The sequence below is a fragment of the Triturus cristatus genome, chromosome 1_2 (genome assembly GCF_964204655.1).
Source record: "Triturus cristatus chromosome 1_2, aTriCri1.1, whole genome shotgun sequence".
NCBI lineage: Eukaryota > Metazoa > Chordata > Amphibia > Caudata > Salamandridae > Triturus > Triturus cristatus.
Window position 1 is genome coordinate 96,676,014 of NC_140580.1, and position 15,330 is coordinate 96,691,343.

General features: G+C 47.2%; 1 pseudogene; it reads right to left on the reverse strand.

Annotated features, from left to right (window-relative positions):
• Positions 1 to 7,017: 7,017 nt before the first annotated feature.
• LOC146866882 (uncharacterized) lies at positions 7,018 to 8,221 on the reverse strand (annotated as a pseudogene).
• Positions 8,222 to 15,330: the final 7,109 nt, after the last annotated feature.

The window sequence follows — 15,330 nt, forward strand, 5'->3', positions numbered from 1 at the left end:
TTTTGATTCTTGTCATCTGCCGGTCGGGTGGGGAATGCTTCGCCGGGGCTCGAAGTTGATGCCATGTGGTGGTCTTCGTCGGGGCCTGTCAAATTCTTTGTTCCTGGTAGCCTTTGAACAATCCTTTGGTGCACCTACATTTCTTTTCAACATCGTGGTCCCTCCATCTGATCCGCATTGATGCACTGCACAGGGCCTCACGCTCCAGTGTGTTAACCACGTGATGGAAAAAACACCTTTTAGATACTGTCCACAGTGCCATTCAGAGCACTTGTCGACAGATCAACACGTGCTCTGCTATCTTTGTCTTTACCCAGAGCATAATGAGGCCTCCAGCTCCACCTGCCTCGCGTTCCGGTCGAAAAAGACAATTCGAAATTTTCATGACCGTTGACTCTCTTGGCCTGCCATGGAGCAACAATGTGACGAGGATTCACCCAACATCTTCAGGGAAGATGTTGAGGGAGTTGTCTACACCAAACAGGCTTTGACCTTCAGCCTGGAACCCGAATCACCGTCTGACTCAGAGATCCCAGACTGCAGCTGACCACATCCCAGTGTCAGAAGATGACTGCTGTGAGTACCAGTAAACACCAAGGCAATCACTGCCCCTTTGGGGGCCTGGCATCGTGCTGGCATCCAGTGACAAAGCCTTCTGCCCGCCACTGCCTCCTAGCCATGGCTGGCACTGACCTATGCTTCGGAGACTACTCTGCCTCCAACTCTGGCACATAAGACCCAGCCTGCCTCCACGCTGACTGCTCCATCGGTGCTCTCTGTTTGCTCTGCTCCGAAGGACTCCTTGGAGCCAAAACACTGATTGACATTAAATGGCCTCAAAGCCAAATCTAACATCTGCACCCTATCCACAGCCCGGCTCCTAACTTACACCACCTTCAGGAGGGGTTTAACTTGGCAGTGACTGCTATTTTATCCCCTCCACAAGTGCAGCAGACTCTCGCTTACAAGAGACAGCTTACTTTTGAGGAGCAACTGGTGTTGGAACCTCCAAAGCAGAAAAAACATCAAGATGGGGGCACCAGCCATGCCCCTAAGGCGTGCACTCCGTGTGTTCTCCGCCTGCTCTCCGTGTGCTCTCCTCCTCTTCCTCCCTCTCAACCTCTTTGCCACAATTTCTAGGCATTCATCTTATCCCAGATCTGGCCTACGCTTAAGGGCATGCTTAAGTCTATGCAGGAGGTGTTTAAAGACCCAGTCAAGGCCCGAGTTGCCACCCTGAGGGTAGACCAAAAAATTTAAGCCCTCACAATCTGACCACTACCGTACATTAGAGACCAGCTCCCACCAGTCTCGGTTGTGCAGGTCGCCTGCAAACAGGCTACTGCTCGAGGCATTGGGGATATCCCACCACCAGACAAGGAAAGTAAAAAGATTGATCCAGCGGAGAAAAGAGTTGCCTCCCCAATCAGCGGCTCATCGGCATATTGCCAGTTCTGTAGGGCCGTGCCCAAGGGGAGGAGATGGGATAGCTCCCCAACCAATACAATCAACTGGCGCAGAAGATTGTGTCTGAAGAGCAGACCATCGCCAAACCTTTTCACTAATGTGCCCTTGATGCGGCCGACAATGCCGTCGGGGGGGGCATAAATTCCAGGGACACATCCCCTGACCTTCTTGGCTACATATCTCTGGCTTCAAGCCATAAGTCCAACAGCATCTGATCAACATGCCGTTTGATGGAGAACACCTCTTTGGCCCACAAGTTCCTCAGATGCTGGAGAAAATAAAGTACAACACTGATATAGCCAAAGTGATGAGAGCTCTCCAGTCTCCATAGCCTCGTTCCACTTTTCTCCGCACACTTTTGTGGCAGCAAGAAAGGTACCTCCCCAGAAGCTTCCTCTTCCTGTCAGTAGCCTCAGCAGCCCCCAAGCCTCCTGAGGACACTCCAGGGGCACATATAAGGGGAACAATACCAAAGGCGGGGCAGAGGTGGAGTGGCTGAGGGAGCCCCCCGCCCCCCATTTCCCCAACAGTGACTCCCCCCTCCCTCCCGATCACACAACACCTGTCTGGGGACTTTTGGAGGGGTTCCTCCTACAGTGGCAAAACATCACCTCAGACGAGTGGATCCTGGCCATTGTAGAACACGGTTACTGCCTGGAGTTCACTGCCCCTCCACCAAACACTCCATTTTCGCCTATCACCAGCAACTCATTCAAGAGGTGGACAATCTTATTAAAGTATTAAAGGGAGTCATACAGCCAGTGCTGGTTCAACAACGGAGCAAAGGGGTGTACTTGCTGTGCTTCGTAATCCTCAAAGACTGGTCCCTGAGTTCCATTTTAGATCTCCAACCCGTCAACAACTACATCCTGTCAGAGCATTTCCACAGTCATGCTCTAGGACCTCATGCCACTGCTGGAGCAAGGTGACTTCATGGCAGTACTTGACTTAAAGGACACCTATTTCCACATCCCAGTCTAACCCACTCATAGCCACTACCTCAGATTCATGCTAAGTGGACAGTGTTTTCAATTCAAAGTTCTGCCCTTTGGCATTACCACAGTGCCCAGGGTGTTCACCAAATGCCTGGCAGTGGTCATCGCTCATCTACGGAGGGGCGGTGCCCATGTCTTTCTGTAACTTGATGACTGATAAAGAGTGAAGGCAAGTGCTAGTGTCTAGCTCGCTTACAGATCACCTTAGATCTGCTTCACGATCTGGCCTTCACCATCAACGTGGGCAAATCCCAGCTTTAGCCATTCGAGATGCAAGCCATCCTAGGGGCAATTCTGAATTCAATTACGGGGAAAGCTTACCCCATCAGTGCTAGAGTCCAAGCCCTTCATTCCTTGCTTCCTCTTTTTATGCCAGATCGTCAGGTAACTATACGCACAGTGATGCTCCTACTCTGCATTTGGCTTCCTGCATAGCCATGGTTCCCTGCTCCCGAGCTAAGTATGTGTATGCTCCAAGAGTGCCTCGCAGCACAGCTGTCACAAGCGGAGGGTCTATGGGAAGATCAGGTGTTGATAAAAGGCCACCACCCATCGCTTACTGAGAGGTGGAACAGCAACAATTTGTTGTGGGGCAGGCTTTTCCCTAAGTGACATTCAGTACAGACTCCTCTCTCGCGGGCTGAAGAAGCACATGTACAGGAAATCACTGTTCAGGGTTTCTGGGCTTCCCTCCGGATATTTTTAGTGAAAAATTCTGCTGAAGTTGGCAGTACATTTGGCTCGCAAAGCCTTTTTCATCCACTTTCACCACAAAACAGTCCTGATCAAAACACCACATGACTGCAAAATACTCCCTACAGAAAGGAAGGCATGCACTGTTCCCAGCGGTCGGCTATCGCACAGGATTCTGGCGCTGGGCGATCCACCGCAAAGTTCACCTCATAGCTGAGTGGTCTATGACTTTTCAGACCTGCTCACCAGCATGCAGCAAGAAGTCCACAAATGGGAACTCCACCCAAAAGTCCAGTTTCCCTATTTTTGACAGTGGGGGTTTCTCGACATCTGTTTAACTGTCAAACGCCAAATTCCCAAACTTTGCTTCCAGGTTTCCACACCCACAGTCTATGATTAATGCACTGTGGATGAACTGGTCCGGGATATTTGAACCACGATTTTCCTCCTTCCATATGTGATCTGGAAGCTTTAGCAAACCTCCCTCACCCCAGTGGGCCCTCGGATGGCCAGGCAAGCTTGGTTTACAACCTTCCTCTAGTTGTCTGCAGTTCCTTCATGAGGTCTCAAAGGCCGAACCTTCTCCGGCAACACCAGGGCACGCTTAGGCATCCCAACCCAAGGCAGCGCAACCTACCAATCTAGCTCCTGAAGTTCTAGAGTTTGGTTACCTCAATTTGCACCCGTGAATATGGTCATCTTCGGAGAGGTTCACTGTTCCACTGCTCGGGCATGCTAGGCCACAAAGTGGAAGATGATCATCCACTACTGTCTACCCAAACACATTGACCATCTAAAGCAGTGGTCTTCAAATTTTTTTATGTCAAGATCCCTCCCCCCCCCCCCCCCCCCCATCAAAATGTTTTAGGTGTAAGGACCCCCTCCCGACAAAAATTTCTAGAACCTGGTGGTACTTATCATTGACAACCATAAATGTTCTCTAAAGAAACGGTCAATCTGTGGTTGCTCCTCATAAGTACTAGTTTAACACCCAAATATTGCAATAAGCAACAAAAAGGTGACTAGTACCGCTTCTCAAAAGGCCTTCTACAGAGCAGCAACACCTCTTGCTCCTTTTAGTAACATTTGAATCTTTTGAGTAAATAATTTGGTTTTGTTAAAATCTGCAGATTATGCAGCAGATGATGGATTATGTGGCAAATGCTGCAAATCTATAATTAGGCCAAAATCGCTGCAGCTGCACAATCACATAATTCCAGTGGCCCTTGGTATAACAGTTGTAATGCATGGGCTGAAACGTTATTGCATGGCATTAGTTGAGAACCATACTATATTTCATGGGATGCTGGCAGTTGGCATTTACAACTGAATGTAACCGGAGGTAGCTGAACATCATTCATCATAATTAAAACATACGTATGTTTTTTTAGTCTTTCACCGTCAGGTAGCAGAATATAAAATAACGTTCAGCTTTAATGAATACATTTTAAAAAGTTGTTACTCAGTGGGTAATGTACTATAATAAATTACGAAACCTGTGTGAAACCAGAGAGCCACAGAAATAAATTGTGGTTGGTGCAGTGGAGAATAGTGTAACCTGTGTATTTTTTAGTGCAATGAGTTCACATCCCGGGACAGAAAGCACTGTGAATATGTAAGTCTTTAGTTTATTCTTGCATTACGCACAATACAAGATAGACTACTACAAAATGCGCCAAATGTTTTACTATAAAATAGTGCTTCCAAAATATATGGGCTGCTTCCAAAATATAGGGACTTATTTATAAACACCTTGCCCTGCTGGTGCGTCGGTTTTTTTGATGCTCTGGTTGCGCAGAGTGCAGACCCACATCTATGAGGCCACGCAAAGTGACTTTGCGTTACTTTTCATGGCCTCCTAGATATGGTGTACGGCAACGCAGCACAAGTCGATGCGTTGCCTTACACTTCATCGGGGGGGAGGGGTGTTCCATGGGCATTGCAGGGGTTTTCCTTTGGATTTTGACACATTCCCAGATTAACATGGATCTGTAAAATTAAGGATGCGTCAAAACTGTTAGCTGCCCCAGGGGATGCGTAACAAGGAGAAATATCTTTATTTCGCCTCAATTGTTTCCTCTTTCTTTGTGTAGCACACATAGAGGAAAAAGCCTCCATGGGTTGTTTTTCCGCAGGAAGGCGTGCCTTCTGGCACAAAAACAATCCTGCCAACAATGCAGACGCCATTGTACCATGGTGCAAAGGTGCCTGCGTTGGCGCTAGGCACCAAATTGTGCGCTGGCAGAAAGGACAGGAGTGCACTGTATCTTATAAATACAGTCCATTCCTGCTCTTTAGAATTGGCATAGGGCAGCTCAACATTAATATCCGGCGGAGCTGCCCCACACCATTTCATTGTAAATAACGCCCATCGATTTTTAGTAATATCCAGACCCTATGTAATGCAATTTTTTTTTTTTACATAACTGTCCCTTCAACAAATTCTCAGGTATAGTAAACACTATGTAAATACAAAGACAATTAAACACAAGTACTTCACAGCTCTACCACTCAAAAAGCTTCAAGTGATTTGATCAATTAACTGCAACAGCGTTTTTCGGCCCTGAGAAATCAAGCCAGGCAGACCGCTAAACACACCTTTCTGCCAGTGTGCTGCTGGCCTGAAAGAAATGCGAATGTGCACAACGAGTTAATCTGCAAATTCTTTACATTTGCAGATTAACTCGTGCACATTTGCATTTCTTTCAGGCCAGCAACACACTGTTAGAAATGCATGTTCAGCGGTCTGCCTGGCCTCGATTTCCCAGCACAGGAAGGCATTTTAACTAACTGTCTGGGCCCCTTTCCATGCATCCACGGCCTCCCGGGGGGTCGCGCCCCACAGATTGAAGACCTCTGATCTAAAGCCAACAGTGCTGAACATTGTTTGCTACCTGCTTCACTTGCAACGCTCAGAACTAACTTGCACATCTATTTACTTTACATGTAACTGCAGTGGCAGTATACTTGCAGAACAGGGAGCACTCCTGTCTGTTTGGGATTCCTTTTATTAAATCCTTAATGGAAGACTTAATCGGGTTATCCCTCCAACCATACCTTGGTTCCACTCTGGAACCTCAATGAAGTTCTCACTAGACTCATTGGACTCTCTTTTGATCCCCTTCATTCTTGCCCTCTAAAATTTTTGACTTGGAACGAGGCACTTCCAATTGTGATCACTTCCCTCAGAAGTGTTAGTGAGATCCATGCGCTTATGTTAGAGAAGCTCTTTTTTAGGTTAATGCTAAAAAAGTAGTGGGGCGTGGCCAAGATGGCTGCGGAGGCACACTTCTTTGCCTGAGCTCTGTTTTTGACCCGCCTAATCTGTCACCATTCTGGGTCCTCTGTACCATCCTGATACTAATCTGCTCCCAGCACGTCTGTGTCTATTGCCTTTGTGATCATCGCCTGGACACGAGGGTCCCCTGTGCTGCTGAGGGGGCTAGAGCTGGACCCCGGCCGCAGCAAGTCATTTGGAGCAGAGCTGCTTTCTGGACGATTGGAGGTGGCTTGACAGGCCTCCCTGGTACAGTTGGGACCCATAGGGAGCAGCTGCCCTTGTGGCACACGTTGGCGCCCAGGCAGGTGCAGTGTGCGACCTGCTACCCCCAAAGGGTCAAAGGCAAAAATCCCTGGACAGGGCCAATACTGCAGACTTAATCATGGGCCTGAGTGCGGGCGAGGGATCAGGTGGGGCCCTCGCCTTGCGGTGCTGTGCTCTGACTAGAGTGGCCTCCTGAGACATTGCTGGAGCTGCCTCTGTACCTCACGGGCAGAGACTTGTGATGTGACGACTCCAGCTGCTGGCACATCCAAAGTGTACCCACCTGCGGAGAACTTTGTTGCCTCTACCTTCCTGTCTTCAGGGATCAAATCGAGCAGACTGCTGACATCTGACCACATATGGCAGTCCTAGAGCCCCAGGATCGCTAGTGAGTTGACTGCTTGAACAGTGATTGCAGACATGAGGGAGAATCTCTTCCCTACATTGTCCAGTCTCTTGCTTTCGTTGTCTGGTGGCGTAGAGATGGGAGTTGAAGGTTTTTTTTAAGCGCCTTTGCGTTGCTTGTGAGATAATGGAGTCCAGCTTTGTGTGATTGGTGAGGCAAGTGGGGGAATAATCTGTGGCTTTGTATTTTTTGTCCAGGCGAGGTGGTACTGGTGCTACCATAGCAGCACTTTTCATGATCTTTATCCCCTCAGCCCAGTTATCTATAATGGGGATGGCTCTGACAGACTTTCTGGCTTGCTCTTTACAATCATGAGAAAGCAGTCAGATGGCTTTACCGAAGTTGGAATTGTGCTGCAGCCTGGACAGCAGATCATGAAAACCCCCCGATGTCCTCTGGGGAGAGTCTGAAGGATGAGGAGGTGAAGGAGACGAAGTAGGGACAAGGTAATCATCCCATTTGTCCTGTGGATGTTGAGGGTCAGGGATCTCTTCTTCCTCCCTCTCATACCCTGTGGACAAGTGGTTCTCCCTCGGAGGTGCTGCAACATTTGAAGCAGGTGTCCTCCTGGGTGTTATTGATGGCGGGATTTTCCTTGGCATGGCAGGAGAAGCAGGCTGGTGTGGTGAGAGTGGCTGCTCTTGTGAAGGTTCCGCAAATCTTTTCTTATAATCCTGCAGCATGACCTGTAGATCTTTAACCAGAGAAATAGGCATCTGCATTTCATCTGGTCTAGGCTGAGGGTGGTATTCATAGTGTTCGTAATGCTTCATAGGAGGGGCATAGAATGATTGATAGCATCGCTCTTTGTTCTCATAGTCCGAATCTTCCTCTTGGTATTTCATTTGGAGCTCTGAAGGACTATGTACATCCCAAAAGGCTGGCATCATTCGACTCTTCTAAGTCTAATAAATGACTGGGTAGTAAAGGGGAGACCTTGCTTGAGGAGGTAACGTCAAGCCTTAAAGCAGTCTTAGTTATTTTCGGAATTTTAATTTTAGTTGACAGTCCCGTTGACGATGTTAATGTAAAATGGGTGTCGACTAAGAATTCCCTTGTCAATGGTATCGTCGGTGGTTTAGTCGACGCTGCTGAAGATGATGGTGCTGCTATCATCTGTTATCGACTGCGCCGCTGTTGACAGGGTTTTCATCGACGTCTGTGTGGTAGAGGTAAACTTCGCCGTTGATGGTGACTTAGTGGAGGAGATCACCTTGGTTGACGAAATGGGAGCATTAATAGCTGCCATAGTCGAGGTTCTTGAAGACGGTGGCCTTGTGGATGAGACGGTGGTTACGGTCAACGTCGACAACAGTGTTGATGGTGTATTGAGAGAATGTTTAGTTGTTGACAGTTCTGAGGGAGAACATTTTTGCTCCCCTTTCTTCACAGATACAGTAGAAGGTTGGGAGGAGGGCGCCCCTGTGAAGATGAGCTTAAGTTTCCACTTTTCCAGAGGGTCCTTATGAAGTACCTTCAAGGTCTTTCTACTCCATGTTTAGAGGATCTTGACATTTTGTGGGGTCTTGCAGATGTATGGCTGTCCTCCTAAAAATAGCTGGAATTTGGGATTTAAACTTCTGTAGCCACAGGAATAGCCTCCCCACCCTGTCTCAAGGTTTTAGAAGAAAAGTTGTGACAAATTTTGCCCTCTTTTACCTGATGTTTGGGGTAGAGACAATAGAGACAGTCTGTGTGTGGAACATCCACATGTAGCCTTTTTTTCCCCACGGGACTTGCAGGTTCTGAAGAGGCCTTTCTTAGAAGACTCAGACATTATAGATGTGGAAAGTTTGGGAGACACCGGAGGAAACTGAGCAGAGTTCAGGGTGACTCCCTTCACATGACGTGCAGTAGAAAATCTGAGTGACTCCGCCTCAGTTGGGAGGGTGCGATCACCTGATTGGTTATAGGTAAAGTTTGGTCCTAAAAAAAAAAAAAAGACATTCATAAGATATTAAACTGACTTTGCATTGCCATTGTAGTTGTGGTTAGTAGTTGTGGTGTTACTATCATGAGCAGCGCTGGCAGGGGCAATGAGTGATGTAAGCTGCAGTGGCCTCCTGACGAGAGCCCTGGCAATTTTTTGTTGTTGAATAAATTGAGCATTGCAACAGCCATGCAGAATAAAGTTTGTTGGCTTAAAAAAACACATTTGGAGCTGAGGGGTTCACACTTTTACTGGTAGGCTATGGTTGCACGTTTCAGCAGCCGAGTGCTTTAGGGACAGAAAATCTTGCAGTATGAGCAGTGGGTAAAAAAAAAGTGTGCATCACAGGTGCAAAGTATCTGCGTGGTGAATGTTTCTCAGACTCCGTCCTGCTAACTGCTATATCTTATCTCTGCCTTTGAGTAATCGTCTCCAACTAATGCACAGGCGGACCTTGAGAAAGGTGAAAGAGGTAGAACCATGTAAAAGATGCACAAAGCAATATTTCAGTCTTCTCTTTCTGCCACCTACTGTTTTCCCTTAATTTAGCTAGTCAATATGGCGTGGTCCACCAGCTACCATTGTATGCATATTTCTGTTTCTTGGTGTTCCTAGTGATGTCTCTCTTTTTAGTCTGGCTCTAACATTTGCAAACATTTAACTCTGGTGTAGGAAGCCGGCTCTCTATATAGTGCACCAATACGAGGAACACTGCAGAGTCCAGGTGACCCTTAGCATTTGGTGGCGAATGGTGGACTGTACTTAGCTGCTTAGTGCCTGCAAGCTGCAGGGGAGTAGCTCCTCTACTCCAAGAGAGACTGCTGGCAATTTGCAAAGTGCAGGCAGTACATCGGTGTTCTTGGCGGATGCACAGCAGCAGGAGTTGTTAGTTTGTCACGACAGGTGCAGGTAGGCAGGGTTTAGTGCCAAAAAGTCTGCTGCTGGTCCTCCGTTCTCGCTTCTCCACTCTTTGTTCTCTTCTTGCGTCCGTCGAATCGGAGTTCATGGTGTCAAGGGTGCCACCTAAACACTCATTTTAGGGGTGTTAAGGGTAGTGTAAGTTAGTGGCCAATGGGCTACTTACCTTTAGGTGCCTACACCACCTCCCTATATGACCACTTCCTGTGGGGAATGGGCATAACCCTGACCCAGTGCATCTAATTTCACCAAAAACCAAGATGGTGGAATTCTACTTTTTGTGTTCACTTCAGAAACCCCAATTTAGGGGTGTAACTAGTTTGATAGTGAACCCACCTCCTGACTAGCTAACTTTACCACCTGTCCTGGTGCCAAGTGGGCCCCGGGCAGGGATGGCTTTTCCCCCTGGGGAGGAGTGGCATTTAAGGGAAGCAGAGGTCGCATATCAAAGGTGGCTGAGACCTTTGAAGTCTCCTGCCTTGATTTTTTTTTTATTTTTTTTATTTCAACAACGTGTATTGAGGTTTACATGCCTGTACAAACACATACTGTGGAAAGTTTTGTATTAAGATGCATACAAAAGGGTGAGCAATGATACAATCATGAAACACACAATTATATTAAAAATTCTGTGCATGATATTGACCCTCCCTCCTGCCACCCAAAACAAGAAGAAAAAGGTGAAAAGGACAAATCTCACATTGTGTTGCAATCGTACTGCACTCGTTCCGGTCTTATTTCAATTCTTAACTCTATTCTAACCTCCCAGAACTAACCCCCATCCAACCCTCCCCCCAGGCATGTCACTCCCAACTCTCCATATATACTACAGTGTAGGTCTGGTGTGCTGTAATTTCACTAATATATCAAGGATAACAGTGCAATGGTTAATGCACAACGGTTGCAGAGTCATGCTGCATGTTGTTTCTAGGGTCTCCATGTCATGACGGGCTCAGGGGAAATCTACCTAGTCCTCTACTTCAGGGGTGGCATTCACGGGTTCCTTGTCACTGTCTGGGATCTTTAGGAGCACCACTAGTGCTTCCCATGCCTTCGCTGCTTCTAGTGCCCTCTCACTTCCCGCCCTCTTCTCTAATTGCATCCGAACTATTCCGTCACACACTGCCCATTTAATGAATTCCATCTGGCTATGTTGGGACCCCTCTGAGTTTTCCATTGCATAGTGATTTTCCGTTAAGCCAATAAGAGACCCATGTCTAAGAATTTGCTATTAATCTTAATTTTGGTTGTGTGGGTAAACCAATGCAACATACACTGCGCTATAGCCGGTTCCAAGTCAGTGATTTTGTTTAGTAAAGCCACTACTTGGGGCCAATAAGTGTCTAATTGCGAGCACCCCCAAAACATGTGACAGAAGTCTGCTCCCTCCCTGCGGCAGCGCGGACACGCATCCGAGCCAGTATCAAAGTATTTATTAATTTTCGCTGGGGTAAGGTAAGCTCTATGTAATATGTAAAAGTGTACTAATTGAAAGTGGGCGTTCCTGGTGCTCTTCCATGCCCTTTCCACAATATCAGCCCAATCTTTTTCCGGGATCTCCGTCCCCACATCATCCTCCCATTTATGTCGCAGTACAGTCAGGAGCAACATCATCTCCTGTGTCATACGTCTATACAGGCATGTAACCGCCTTAAAGGTTCCTGCCGCTGTCACTATGTATTGGCACCCCAGTGACGACGTGTGTTCAATGAGGCCCCCCCCTCCAATGCTTACGGATAGCCGCAGTAAGTGCAGCATGCAATAAAAAGTCCCCCCCCCCCCCCCCAGCAAGTCAAATCGCTCCTGTAAGTCGTTAAAGGGAAGCATAGTGCCATCGTCATATAAATCTCCGATATTAGTCAGGCCTTTCTCTTTCCAACTTGCCAGCCCCCTCCAGGTACCTCCATGAGATAGTACCTCACACATGGATAGTGGGATGTTAAGCTCATATGGAACTTCAATCCTCGCCCTTTTCAAGCTCCTTTTCCAACACTTCCTTGCTGTTTTGAGGTCCCCTGAGAGGTTGTTGGCGCGGACAGGTAGGTTCAGCACAATTTGGGAGAGTACTCTCAACGCTGGGGCTCTGTCCCTCAGCTCTTCTGTCCCTCGCATCCTAACCGCTATTTTTTGTGTGAGCCATTGCAATTGGGCTGCTAGATAATACGCCTCAAAATCAGGTACTGCCCACCCCCCCCCCCCCCCCCTCTGACCGTGAACGCATCAAAACAGCCAATGCTACCGTCGCCTACCAGCACCCCACAGGAAACCCGTAACCATGGTCTTAAGTTGTTTAAAAAATCATGTCGGATTCCAAATAGGCAAGGTCCTGAAATAGTACAATAGTCTCGGGAGGGTCATCATTTTAAGTAAGGCCACCCGTCTAGCCACTGACAGCGGGAGCTTCCCCCAAAAATCCAAACTACCTTTCAGTCCTCTAACTGCTCTACCATTTTTGCCCTCCAACAGCTCTCCCTGTGCATGATATATCCTCGTACCTAAATATGTCAGGCATCTGTACTCCCATTTCACTCTGGCTGTGTCTTGCGGGCCGTCTTTATCCCCAATGATCGGGAATAAGCAGGACTTTGCCCTATTTACGCGAAGCCCTGCCACCGTGCCAAGGTTGTGAAGCAACACCTTCGCCCCTCGGAGCGCTTCTCTCGAATTCACCAGGAACATGAGCAAGTCGTCTGCATACAGGGCAATATGGCGAGTCTGTCCGTGCACGTATAGGCCTTGGTAATGCTGTCCTGGCCGTTAGTGGTTCCATCGCCAAAGCAAACGAGGGGGGACAGCGGGCAACCCTGTCTCGTACCCCGGGTTACATCAGATGTAAGATATCAATCCACCTGTTTTATCCCTGGGCGTGGAGTGCTTATATAGTAAGGTCGTCCACTTTATAAATTCATCCCCAAGCCCAAACTTATACATTACGTGGAACAGGTAAGACCACTCAAGACTATCGAATGCTTTTTCGATGTCAACTGTAAAAACAGTGGCCATGTCCTACGAGTAGGAAATAGCTTCCAAAATCTGCAATAAGCACTGAACAGTAATCTCCGTGTTTCTGGTAGGGATGAACCCGGATTGGTGCTTATGCACTAGTGTCGACATATAGGGGAGGAGTCATGTGGCTAAAATACGGCTCAAGATCTTGTAATCCGTATTAAGCATGGATAGCGGGTATTACGCAGATCTGTCCCAAGGTGACTTCCCAGGTTTGAGGAGCGGGATAACGGCCTCTCGTGTCGTTGCAGGGAGTTGAGCTACCCGCTTCGCATTGTTATATAGTGTCACTAATGTAGGTGCCAACTGTTCAGTTTAGGTCAGGTAGAATTAAATCAGGAGCCCATCTTTCCCTGGCGTCTTGTTCCGCGCCATAAGCTTAATTGCCCCCCTCACCTCTCCGATTTCAATATCCCGCCCCTGTGCGTCCGCCTGCTCTCTGTCCAAACGCGGTAATCTAACTGCATGTGTAAACCTGTTCAATTTGTTCTCCGTCAGGGCCGATTTACTTTTATAAAAGTCTGTATAATACTCAAGAAATACCTCATTTATACCCTGTTGAGAGCAACAAGCCACCCCATGGTGATCTCTGAGCTCCAGGACCATTGAGCCTCTTCAAGTCAGGTTAGCTAGCCACGCTAAGTCTCCTTCCTTGATATGCTGATTATTAGCCATTCTGCTTAAAGAAGGTGACAACACCTCTGGCCAGAGCCGGCATTTTTTCTGGCTTCAGAGAGTGTGGGCTCACCTCCAGTGGGTCAGAAACATGTCTGTAGTGGCAAGCTTGTCACAGAAGTCAGCCTGCGTACTAGAGGCTAGTATGTTTTCAGTGGGGTGCTCTAAGATGCCCTCTGGGTGCATGTCTGAATAGATCTAGTTCTTGCATCAGTACAGATTTATTAAGATGTGGTGTTGATATCAAACACCATAGGTTTCAGTGAAGCCATCATGCAGCTGGGGAACTCATAATGACCAGTGTCCAGTACATGTATTCAATATGGCTTCCCTGTTCACTTGTACTATCTAGCATTTGAACTAGACGGTACAGGGGCATATTTGCTCATGCAGATATGTCCTTGCATGTAATTTAATGCACCCTGCCTTAGGACTGAAAAGCCTGCTGTAGGGTTGACTTACAAATATTGCATGCAGTGGGCATGGCACACAGGGTAATGGCCATGTTGTGTTTTCAGTTTTGTGTGCACCATTCTATGCAGGCTGCCATGGCAGTCTGCATGAGTTTGGTGTTGGGTCCATTAGAGAGGCACAATATATGCTGCAGCTCTTAGGGACCCTCTAGTACCAATGCCCTAGATACCATTTACCAGGGACTTACAGAGGTGCCAAAGGCATTGCCAATTGGGGAACAATTGAACAGTACCTTGGTTTGGGGGAAAGAACACTGGCAACCTGGTTAGCAGGAAAGCAGTGTGCTTCAGTTAAAGTTGCATGAAATACCAGGCAAACAATGAGGGTGACTATGTCAAGAAGGAACTTTCTCACATCTTATTACCCTGATCCTTCAGCCTGCCTTCAATATTTCATGCTCTCATTTTGGTTTTGGGGCTCCACAGCTCTGCTTGCTGTATGTACAGGTCTTATTCTTCTATGTCCAAAACCTCAAGCCTGAATTACCTTTTTCACATGTTGAAATGTTAATTTATGCTGATGGAAGAGGATTTACCCTTTTACTGAATCGGTATGATCATGCACAAGATATATAAGTATATTTAAAACTTGGTCTTCAGCAAGAAAAATAACTTTAAATGTGCACTTTTGTGCCTCCACCTCACAGGATGAGCGACTACCTGGAACAAATCTGATTTGGAGCAGTCGTAACCCACTATTGTTTAAAGCAACGAGTTCCCTTACCAGACAGCCCATGAGCCCTAAAGTTGAGGTTTTAGTTTTGGTGTAGGGCGATGTGCCACAGACCCAGCTGCATGGTACGGCCAGTGGACACTAGCTTGGGGATAACACCACTGTCTTCAAATTATATACCTAGACATTAAAAAGAGGAATGGTGTGTGAATTTAAGTTTGCTGCAAAATCCCATTTAGTCTACTTGACCCATTGCACTTTCCTTGGCTATAAGAATGCTAGTAGTGGGTGTGTTTTTAAATACAGTGCACATTCCTCCAACTGGAAGAATAATACAAACAGAACATCACAAGAAATAACTATACATTTACAGAGTTTTGTATAGCGCAAACGTGACCCGAAGGTATCTGAGCGCTCTTCACAGAGTTGGAATAGCAGCAATTACATGAGTTACATTGATACATAGGGACAGTAGGTAATCTAAGTATACGTAAGTCATTAGGGTATGTTAATGATACAGTTTTGAGGTAGATACAGTGTGTATATATAG